The sequence below is a fragment of the Oryza brachyantha genome, chromosome 1 (genome assembly GCF_000231095.2).
Source record: "Oryza brachyantha chromosome 1, ObraRS2, whole genome shotgun sequence".
NCBI lineage: Eukaryota > Viridiplantae > Streptophyta > Magnoliopsida > Poales > Poaceae > Oryza > Oryza brachyantha.
The window spans coordinates 6,037,057-6,048,310 of record NC_023163.2 but is presented as its reverse complement, the minus strand read 5'-3'; the positions used below and the strand labels follow the sequence as shown (position 1 = coordinate 6,048,310).

General features: G+C 49.6%; 1 pseudogene; it reads right to left on the bottom strand.

The window, feature by feature from the left end:
• Positions 1 to 1,594: 1,594 nt before the first annotated feature.
• On the bottom strand, positions 1,595 to 8,260 carry LOC121055801 (annotated as a pseudogene).
• Between the last annotated feature and the right edge of the window lie 2,994 nt (positions 8,261 to 11,254).

Below are 11,254 nucleotides of genomic sequence, written 5' to 3'. Positions count from 1 at the left end.
TGCGCAATTAATGGGGCTGCTGATGTCAGCGAGGAGAGAGGAGACGCTGACGGCTGACAGGTGGGGTCCACCTATCGGCGGGTGAGAGAGAAGGTGGGTGGCTGACAGCTGGGCTCGGGAGGAGAGAGGAAGGGGAGGGACGGCCGACGACTGACGAGTGGGGCCCGCTCGTCAGTGGCCCAAAATAGAGGAGTGGAGGGGAGATGAGGTGCGCTCGGCCGGGGAAAGAGAGGCGGCGCCGGCCGAGCGGGCGGCGATACTGGCGGGGAGCAGCAGTGGGCGGCGCAGACCGACGACGACACGGACGGTGGCGACCGAGCGGCGACCGGCGCCGGGAGTGGCGGCGGAGAGGTGGGCGGTGAGGAGCGGGTCCGAGGCGGCTTCGCCTCGGGGAATGGCGGCGTGGCGCGGCGAGCACCAGCGGCAACGGGTGGAGGCCGGCGAGGTGACGGCGACGGAGACCGGAGGGGTGGCGTCGGCGACAAACGGCCCGCGGCGCACGGCGGCGGTGTTGAGGAGTCGGGGCAATGGCCGACGGAGAAAAGAGGGAGGGGGAGAGAGAGGGAGGCTCACCGGCAGCAACGACGGCGCCGACGGCTCGGCGAGGAGGCGGAACAGTGGGTGGCGATCAACGGCGCGGACGACAGCGACCGGGTGGCGGGATCGCGCGCGACGGCCGTGTGGTCGGGCGCGGTGTCGACCTGGTGGCGAGAAGGAGCGAGGGCGTCGGGGATGCTCGCCGGAGGCGATGAAGACCGACGGAGAGATGGCGAGGTCAAGACGGAGGCGGTGACGCGGCTGGACGGCGACGAAGGGCGTCCGGCAGCAGATCAAACAGCGGCGACGGCTGGGCAGCGCGGCGGCGGCTCAGGCGGGTGGAGGAAAAGGGTGAGCGGCGGCACAAGGCGGCGGGGATTTTATAGGGAAGGATGGCCGGCTAGGGCGGGCGATGGGTGGAGACCGAGTCGGATGCGGCGAGGACTCAGTTTTTTCGGCGGTTGCAGCGCGACGGTGGCGACGCGGCGGCTGCGCGACGCGGCGCGGGCTCGGACGCTGGCGCGGTCACTGACAGGTGGGCCCCGCCTGTCAGCGGCGCAAAGGCGGAGAGAGGTGGCGGTGGACTTCGCGGGCGAGCGGGAGCGCGCTGGGCCGAGCGGCGGCCCAGGGGGGAGAAGGTGCGAGCGGGTGATGCCGGCTTGGCTGGGCCAGCCTAGAGGGAGAGGTGGGCCGGCTCGGCTGGGCCGGCCCGGGAAGGAGTTGAGGAAAAAGAAAAAGGAAAAAGAAAAGGAATGGGAGGCAAATTGGACTTCGGCCCAATTTGAGAAGGAAGGAAAAAAGAAAGGGAAAAGGAGGGAAAAGGAAAGCCCCACTTTTGCGGAGTTTTAAATTAATTTGTTTGGCCAAATTTTTACTTCTGCAATTCGAGTTTAAATCCTGTTAATTGATTTGCGAACCTCGACTTAATTAAATTAAGTTCTTTTAGAGGGATTTTTCCTGAGTTAATTAAGCCAATTGTTATTTATGGATTTCTTTTTACGGTTTTATGCTTAGGACAAAACTTCGGGTGTGACAGTTTGGTTGATCTTGTTCAATCCTATACATACGAGAGAACATTAACAGGATGTACACTACCAGTATCAAGGAATAAATATCGTGGAATCGTATTACCGGCGGCGACGGCGGAGACCGCTGGTGGGAGCTCCCATGGAAGAAGGATGTAAGAAGAGACGCGGGCCTCGTACTCCACGACCTTCCTCAGGCGGAGGTCGACGCCCATGAGCTGTTTCTCCACGAAGAAGTACACCACGTCGGGGTTCTTGGGGTGGACGAACGCGTCCCCAAGTCCAGGGGCCTTCTCCGGCAGCTTGGTCACCTTGTAGCTCTTACTCGTCCAGATGTCGGCGAAGCTCACCGCATACTCAAGCGTCCACTCCGCGGTTTCTGGATGAACCAGCGTGCGCATGGTGACTTCGGGTGCGGTGTCTTTGCTTGCATCGCTTATCTCCACGCGCCTGAACTTGTCATTGCTCAGCTGCACGATGCGTCGAGTGTCGGGCTTTCTCTCGGCGCAGTCGCCGAAGTCATCGTCTTCGTCTCCAGAATCGAGTTTGTCCTCGTCCTCCAATTGCTTCTCGAGCAGAACGAATTTCATGTTTGGCTCGTCGGCGAACGGATCGCAGACAAGGAGGTCCGCGGCGGTGTCCACCTACCAGAGCTTGCCGTCGTGGGAGACGACGTCGTAGAAGGTCCAGATCCATTCCGGCTGAGGGTTGTTGACGTCCTTCTCCTTCCATTGGCCAGTCTCAGACGAGAAGCAGAGGAGGGTGGCCTTGTCGTCACCGATGATGGTCTGGAACTCGGCGACCAGGAAGCGCCCCCCTCCTCTGTTAGCGACCAATTCACGATTTGTATTGATCACCAACAGAACACGATACAAGCCTCGGATCCGACAGGATCGAGCTTCCGCCACCATCGCCGCCACATGTTTCCAGTCATTCTCTATCGTGTTCACGAGTACATTATTTATACAGCTCATGCACGCACGCACACAGCTCATCAATAGGCTCACTCCGGCCCAGCGTAGCGGCTAGAAGGCTTCCTGCTCCTCTGCGCGCGCCGTCCCATCGATGAGTCCTTCTTCGGTGTAGTATCCTGTAGCTTGTCCGACAATGCATCCGGGTCAGGCGGTGCAGTCCTGACAATCCCCTCCCCTTGAATTTTGTCTTGCCCCCAAGCCAAAGCATGCGGAAAACGAACCTACAGGTCAGCGAGATCTTCCCAGGTGACATCCTCAGCCGGAGAATCATTCCACTGTACAAGAACTTGCGGAGTAACAGAGTTGCCCTTCTTTGTAAGACAGTGGTCCAGGACCTGGGCAGGAACTTGAAGATGACTAGAGAGAGTGGGAAGCTGGAGCTGAACAGTGGGATGAAAACCATGAGCCGCACGAAGCTAAGAGACATGCACCACCGGATGGATGGAACTGGAAGCAGGTAGATCAAGCTTGTAAGCAACTGAACCCACACATGCCATAACTTGATAAGGTCCATAATAACGAAACGATAGCTTGTGATTAGCACGGCGAGCCACAGACATCTAAACATAGGGTTGCAGCTTCAGATATACCCAATCACCTTCATGAATTTCCCTGAAACTGTGCTTCTTATCAGCTTGATGCTTCATTTGCTGCTGAGCACGATGTAAATGTTGTTGCAGAAGATGTTGCATCATTTTGCGCTCCTATAGCCATTCACCCAGGTCTGGTACCGAACAATTGGCAGAGCTAATACCAAAATGACCAAGAGGGTATCCATACAGCACCTCAAAGGGGAGACCTTTGTAAAGTAGAGTGAAAGGAACTATTATACCAATACTCAGCCAAATAAAGCCAGGAAGCCCACTTGGAAGGAGTAGCATGAACAAAACATCTCAGAAAAATTTCGAGGCACTGGTTTACACGCTCAGTTTGTTCATCCGTCTGCGGATGATAAGAAGAACTCATATGTAACTGAATACTGGCTCCTGTAAATAACTGTTCCCAAAATTGACTGGTGAACACCTTGTCTCGGTCAAAAATAATAGCCTTGGGTAACCCATGCAGTTTGTAAACATGTTTCATAAATTCATGAGCAACTATGGCAGCAGTGAATGGATGTGCCAAAGGAATAAAATGGGCATATTTGGAAAACTTGTCTACTACCACCAGAATGTAGTTGTAGCGAAGAGAAGTGGGTAACCCTTCGATAAAATCCATAGAAACCGTTTGCCAAGCTCCTTCAGGAACAGGGAGAGGTTGCAGAAGACCTGGGTATTTGGATCGATCAAGTTTGGACTACAGACAAACCTGACAAGTCTTGAGTTGCTGCTGAATACTCACTTTCATTTGAGGCCAGGCAAACAATGATTTAATCCTACGATAGGTGGTGGGAAAACCAGAATGGCCACCTATAGGACTATCATGCATCTGAGAAATGATCCTGTGTTGCAAGGCAGTGTTGTGACCCACCCAGATTCTTCCCTTGTATTTAATAATGCCTTGATGCAGTGTATAATGAGGTTTACCCTGAGGATTCAGAATCAACTTAGCCAGTAATTGTGAATCAAGGGTGTTGTCCTGATAACCTTGTGTGACCTCCTGCAGCCAAAGTGGTGTAGTTTCAGAGATGGCAAGGATATGCCCTTCACTGGCAGAAGTAGAATGATCCCTGCGGGAAAGTGCATCAGCAGCAGAGTTAGTTGCCCCCTTTCTATAACAGATGCGATATTGTAACCCAAGAATTTTGTGAAAGCCTTGTGTTGCCAGGGTGTATGCAAACGTTGGTCAGATAAATGCATCAGGCTATGATGATCTGTGAGAATAATAAACTGGGCATGCTGCAGGTAAGACCTCTAGTGATCTACAGCCATCAATATAGCCATGCATTCCTTTTCATAAGTGGACAATCCTTTAGTTTTGGGACCTAAAGCCTTGCTGATGTATGCAAGTTGATGTTTGTCCTGAGATAAAACTGCACCCACTCCATGGTCACTGGCATCAGTTTCAACAACAAAAACCTTGGAAAAATCAGGAAGAGCTAAGACTGGGGCCAAAACTAGAGCATCCTTGAGTTGGTGAAATGCTTGATTTGCATCAGCTGACCATTGGAATGGTACCCCTTTTCTTAACAAGAGAGTGAGAGGTTTGCTAATGGAACCAAAATCCTTAACAAACTTTCTGTAATAACCAGCAAGTCCCAAGAAGCCTCTTAATTTCTTGATATTGGAAGGGATTGGCCAAGAAACGACATCTTGAATTTTCTTAGGATCGGTGGATACACCATCAACACTAATGACATGGCCCAAGTAAGAAATCTGTTGCTATCCAAAAGCACACTTGCTCAATTTAATCTTCCACTGATCTTTAGCCAACAGCTCAAATATGGCACGAATATGGGTGAGATGAGTTTGAAAATCTGGACTGTAGATGAGAATATCATCAAAAAATACTAGAGCAAATCTTCTCAGAGCTAGAGATAAAGTTTCATTCATGGCTGACAAGAAAGTCGCAGGAGCCCCATTCAATCCAAAAGACATAACTCGGTATTCGTAATGCCCAGAATGAGTTTGGAAAGTTGTCTTATGTTCATCACCTGCAACCATCCTGATTTGATGATATCCAGCACGTAGATTCAATTTACTAAACCACTTAGAGCCAGCAAGTTCATCCAAGAGCTCATCAATAACAGGTACAGGATATCTGCTTTTCACAGTTATATCATTGAGTTGCATGTAATCAATACAGAGCCTCCAAATGCCATCCTTCTTTTTAACTAAAAGAGCTGGGGAGGAAAAAGCACTACGGATGTGTTGTATAACTCCAGATTGAAGCATTTCAGCTACTTGTCTTTCAATTTCATCCTTCAAGGTTGGTTTATATCTATAGGGTCACAGGTTGACAGGTTTAGCCCCCTCCACTAGTGGGATATGGTGATCACAATTTCTTCTGGGTGGTAAGTCAGTAGGCTCTTGAAACAATTCCTTGAACTCCTGAACCAAGGGTTGAATCTGTTCAGGTATAGGAGCTTCCTTTGCCATCTCAATAGTATTAACCTAAATTAAACAGTGTACAGATCCAGCCTTGATACTACCCATCAATTTCTGAGGAGTAAGTACAACACAGTGACTGGTATTAGCTATAATGCCCTGGAGTCTAACCAATTGCTTACCATGGTTAAATTTCAACCACTTGTTTTCCCAATCCACCTGCATTGGACTGAATTGTTCAAGTCAATCCATGCCAAGTATGATATCATAGCTTCTCAATGGAATCATTCTGAAATTGCTCTTGAAACTGTGCCCTTGTTCACCAGCCAATGACACCGAGGTAGCATATGAGTACAAGTGATTTGACCTCCATCAGCAACCTGAATTGTAAGGGGTTGAGACAGAACACAAATTCCAGACAACTTTTGAGCAGAGTGAGTATTGATAAAGGAATGAGTGCTTCCTAAATCAACCAGCATTAGTACTTCGGAATTTTGAACCCATCCCCTCAATCTGATGGATTTACTGGATTCGGTACCACTCAAAGCCTAGTTAGATATGGCCATTTGGATATCTTCTTCTTCCCCCTGATTAGCATCATCTCCTTTATATTCACACTCAGGATCCTGTATGGCTTGCAACAATTCTTCAACTACATGTAGTTGAATAGCAGTAGCACATTTATGATCTCTTCCCCATTTTTCTCCACATGTAAAGCACAGTCCCTTGGATCTTCTGTATGCTCTCAAAGCTGTTAGCCTATCATCCTTGGTAGAAACATGGTCAGAGTCTCTACGGCCTTCAGATGATGGCCTACTGGAGACAGGCGTTGAATGTGAAGTAGTGTGAGTTCTGTGAGGATTCCTGACATAAGCTACTGCTTCCTGCCTCCTAGTAGTTGCCGGCTTAACCCCTTCAAGAGCTTCTTCCTGTAATAATACCAAGGAACCAGCAACATCCAAATCTGATGGTTTCTGTATCAGAACAACAGTCCTAATGTCTTCTCTAAGCCCTTCAACGAAAGTTTGAACAAAATAAGCAGGGTTCACATTACTATCATAAGCTATCAGTTGATGCACTATACTATCAAACTTCTCAATGTACTCAGCTACAAAGCCTGTTTGCTCAAGGTGAATCCATTGCCTGATAAGTGCTTCATATATGTCCTTGGTGAATCTGGCACAGATACGCTCACACAAATCATACCAGGAGATACCAATTAGTTGATTCCTCACAGACTATAACCAGAACGTAGCATTTCCAATAAAATTTAGTGTAGCCACTTTTACCCAATTGAAAGGATGTATGCCACAAACATCAAAATACTGCTCACAATTGGCCTTCCACATTTGCGGGTTATCACCATTGAATTGGGGACAAGTCATTGGTGGAACACTGCCTCCCACAGAAAAATTTCCAGAAAACACCGGACCAGTTCTAGAAAAATTTCCGGAGTGGAGGAAGGATTCAGTATTACCTTGATCTGTATTAGGACTCTGGAAATTCGTAGCGCTGGTTTCTCTTCGGATCCTTGTGTCTTAATTTTGGAAATCTCAACCTTCGCAGAAGCAGCAAGCGCATCGACACGTTGATTCAACGCCACCAAAGGATAATTCAGACCTTCTACTTGCTTCTCCACCGCAGGTAGACGAGAATCCATCGAGTGCTTGAGATCCCGCAAGTCCGCCCGCGTCCTCTCATCCGATGCCTTCCGATTCTTCTCGGCCTCCTCGATCAAGTCCGCCCGCGTCCTCTCATCCGATGCCTTCCGATTCTTCTCGGCCTCCTCGATCAGCTTCACCAGCGCATCCAGCCGATCGTCCTGCGCCATGATCCTCGTGGTAGCCTTGGTGATGTATCATGGTTTCTCCAGATTCGACGCTCGCGTTCTGCCCTAAATTCTGCTAACCCGATCAAGGCAAGTTGCCTTTTCATGGATCTCTGCAGAAGTAGCGATCCAATCCTTGATCAGGAATTTTTACAGCGGAATCGAGGGTTTGCAGGAACAACGAAGCTCTGATACCAAGTTGTTAGCGACCAATTCACGATTTGTATTGATAACCAACAGAACATGATACAAGCCTCGGATCCGACAGGATCGAGCTTCCGCCGCCGTCGCCGTCGTATGTTTCCAGTCATTCTCTATCGTGTTCACGAGTACATTATTTATACAGCTCATGCACGCACGCACATAGCTCATCAGTAGGCCCACTCCGGCCCAGCGTAGCGGCTAGAAGGCTTCCTGCTCCTCTGCGCGCGCCGACCCATCGACGAGTCCTTCTTCGGTGTAGTATCATGTAGCTTGTCCGACAATGCATCCGGGTCGGGCGATGCAGTCCTGACATCCTCCTGGCACGGCGATGACGCCGAGCTCGTTGTTGTTGATGACGAGGCCCTCCGGGTCGTATACGTGGGAGCCGATGGGCGTGACGAAGTCGCAGACGAAAAAGTGCGGGATGACGCCATCCTCACAGTCACCAGGGTACGGGGGCAGCAGCGGCGAGAAGAGGAGGACGAGCCCCGCGGAAGGGTCGATCGCAAGGACAGCGGCGGACTTACACTTCTCGGAGGGGTGCACCACGACCGGCGAGATGCGCGGGGACACCCGGAGCACCGAGACGCCCGACGGCGCGGCGAAGGTGAGGGTGAGGTCGACGTCCTCCGACAGGAAGGTCGCGTGAGTCTCGCGGCTCAGGATCACCCACGACCACGACATCAACGATGACGGAGTCGCCATTTCGAGCAGTGCTACCTACTAGTAGAAGGCTCTAGAAGCTAGGGTTGGGTTCGAGGAGGAGATGCGATCCGATGCGATGCGAGGATTGGTGCGAGTGAGTTTGAATCAATCAATCAATCCATGGTGGTATTTGTCACGAGGAAATTGCTATTTAGGCCACGAAATCGAGCGGCTTCGCTAAAATGGTCTCGAAACCGGGGGCTTCTCTAAAAAAACAGCTCGTATCGAGAGCCTATGCTCTAAAATGCCCTTTTCGAATTTATGGACCCAAAAAAAAAAAGATTGTCAACCGGTCAACCACATTTCTGACCGAAATACCCTGGGCAAAAAACTAAAATCGTTTTCTCGTCGTTCTCTCTCGCTCTCTCTCTCGTGAAGACCAGGGTGACGAGGAAGCAGCGAGCTTGGCCGGCGCGCCGCCGGCAGAGCGCGCCCCCGCCCGAGAGCCCTCGCCGCCCCACCCCCCGTCGCCGGCTGCCCTCTCCACCCTCTCGCCGCCCCAATCCGCCGCCGCCGGCCGCCCTCCCCCCACCGGCGATCTGGAGATCTAGGCCGGCGTCCCCCCCTGCCGGCGACGCTCGCGCCGGCCGCGGCCTCCCACGACGCCCGCGACGACGACGCCGATGCCTTCCTCCCGCGACTACGGAGATGGCCGACGCCTGCTGCTATTTGGATTTTTTTTTTGATTTGGCTGGCATGAAGATTTTTGTTATTGATTTGTCTTGCATGGATGAAGTAATATTGGATGAATTGAAACTTTTGCATATAGAAGATTGGATGAATTAAAATTTTTGTATACAGAAGATTGGATGAATTGAAACTTTTGTATATTGAAGTATGAAATGAATTACTTTAGTACGAGTTGCTGCATCAGTCAAGAACCATTGTGCCTATTGTTTCTTTCTTTTGTTTTTTTCTCTTTCATTATAGCCTGGCAATAGGAAGGCGAGGGAGGAAGCTGCAGGCTCGACATCGTCGTCGCGGGCGTCGAGGAGGCCGCGGCCGGCACTAGCGTCGCCGTCAGGGGGTGGACGCCGGCCTGGATCTCCAGATCGCCGGCAGGGGGAGGGCAGCCGGCGACGGTAGGGTGGGGCGGCGAGGCCGCGAGGGGGCTCTCCTGCGGGGGCGCGCTCTGCCGGCGAGCGACTCGCTGGCCATGCTCGCCGCCTCCTCTTCGCCTTGTTCTTCACGAGAGAGAGAGCGAGAGAGAACGACGAGGGAGAGAACAATTTCAGTTTTTTGCACAGGGGTATTTCGGTCAGAAATGTTGTTAACTGGTTGACATTTTTTTTTTTGAGTTCACAAATTCGAAAAGGCCATTTTAGAGCAAAGACGCTAGATACAAGCCCTCAGTTTGGAGGCTATTTGAGTGAAGCCGTCGGTTTCGTAGCCTAAATATTAATTTTCTCGTTTGTCGCGTGGTGAAGAGAAGAACTAAATACTCGCTCCGTCCTAAAATAAATTAATTTTTTATTTTTTATCTACAATTTTTTATTTTTCGTCTTATTAAAATAATTTGCAATTGATATTTTTATTTTTATTAGATGATAAGTCATGAATAGTACTTTACGTGTGACTAAGTTTTTTCTAATTTCTAAAAAGTTTTCAAATAAAACGGATGGTTAAACATTGGACACGGAAACGAAGAATTAATTTTTTTTTTTGACAGAGAGAGTACTCCACAGCTAGACGACGGCGATCTTTTCTTCTTCTTCTTCTTTTTCTTTCTTTTCCTTTTGACTGCTGCGACCGGCGATGGCGAAGCGAAGCGACAGCGCGACGCAACGGAAGTCCGTCGTCCGGTCCGGTGCGTGGCAGCACTGGCGGCGTCGTTGGGGGAGACCGAACGGTGGGCCGCGCCGGTGCGGCGCAGCAAGGCGAGGCGAGGCGAGGCGCGAGTGTGTGTTTCCGCACGTACCGACAAAGTGGGGGAGCACGAAACACCCGCCCGCCGCGACGTACGGGAGAAACGGCGCGCTTGTTGCTGCTCGACGCGCGCGTGTCTCAATCTCTCACGTGAGCTTCGTGCCGCTGCTCCGCTGCTGCTTCCTGCGGCTGCGCCCCTGCTGTTTCGGCCCAGCTCAACACGATACGCCGCGCGCAAGACCACGCTTGCCGTTTTAGCATCTGGCAGGGTCTAGGCCCACAAGCAAGTGGGAGAGGTTATTAGTGTAAAACACCAAAAAGGAAAAAAAAAAAAGACCACTCGTCGTGCCCTCAACTTTGCAACTAGTTTCAACCACATTCCATCGTAAATTTGTTTATAATATATGATATTTGTTTCAGTCCAATAAAAAGTATCTCAAAAAACTGATACCTCACGATATCAAATCCTTTGTGATCATTGAATCTAACAATACACATCCTTCTCAGCTAGATCTAATGACGAGAAATGATTTGGTATATATGTAATATTTTGTAGAGATTTTATGGTGCTGGTGTGGTGTATGCATGAATGGAGAGGTGATGCGACGTCAACCAAGATAAGTTATAGAAAAAATATTATAACTGATGGCAGTAGTGTAATTATATAGTTCATTCAGTGATAATTGTATTTAGTTTCAATACCTTCTACGTTGAAAAATATATCGTTGGTAAAAAAAATGTTATCGTTTAATCGGTTTTTAAGAGACATGGCGATCATGGTTATTTCTTCACATGCAAGTATTTCATCTTTAGTGTTTCGTTCGGTCGGAAGGAGGCAAGAGCGATCATAGTGTTTTCATTCTATACAAATATTCCATGTTTGTGTTTTTTCCGTGAAGAAACCATCATGTATGCAATGCTCATATGGAATCAATCATCAGACATGTTTCGTGGTTTCAACCTACAGATCTTTAGAGACAAATATTTTGTTCTGGGAAATAATCTTAATACTACAGTGCAAACAAAATAATTGAAGAGAAAAAAATTAATCAAATTTCAAACACTATCATGAATCTGCATCCGAATTATTTCTTCTCATGATTTTGAGCACTATAGCATACCTCTATC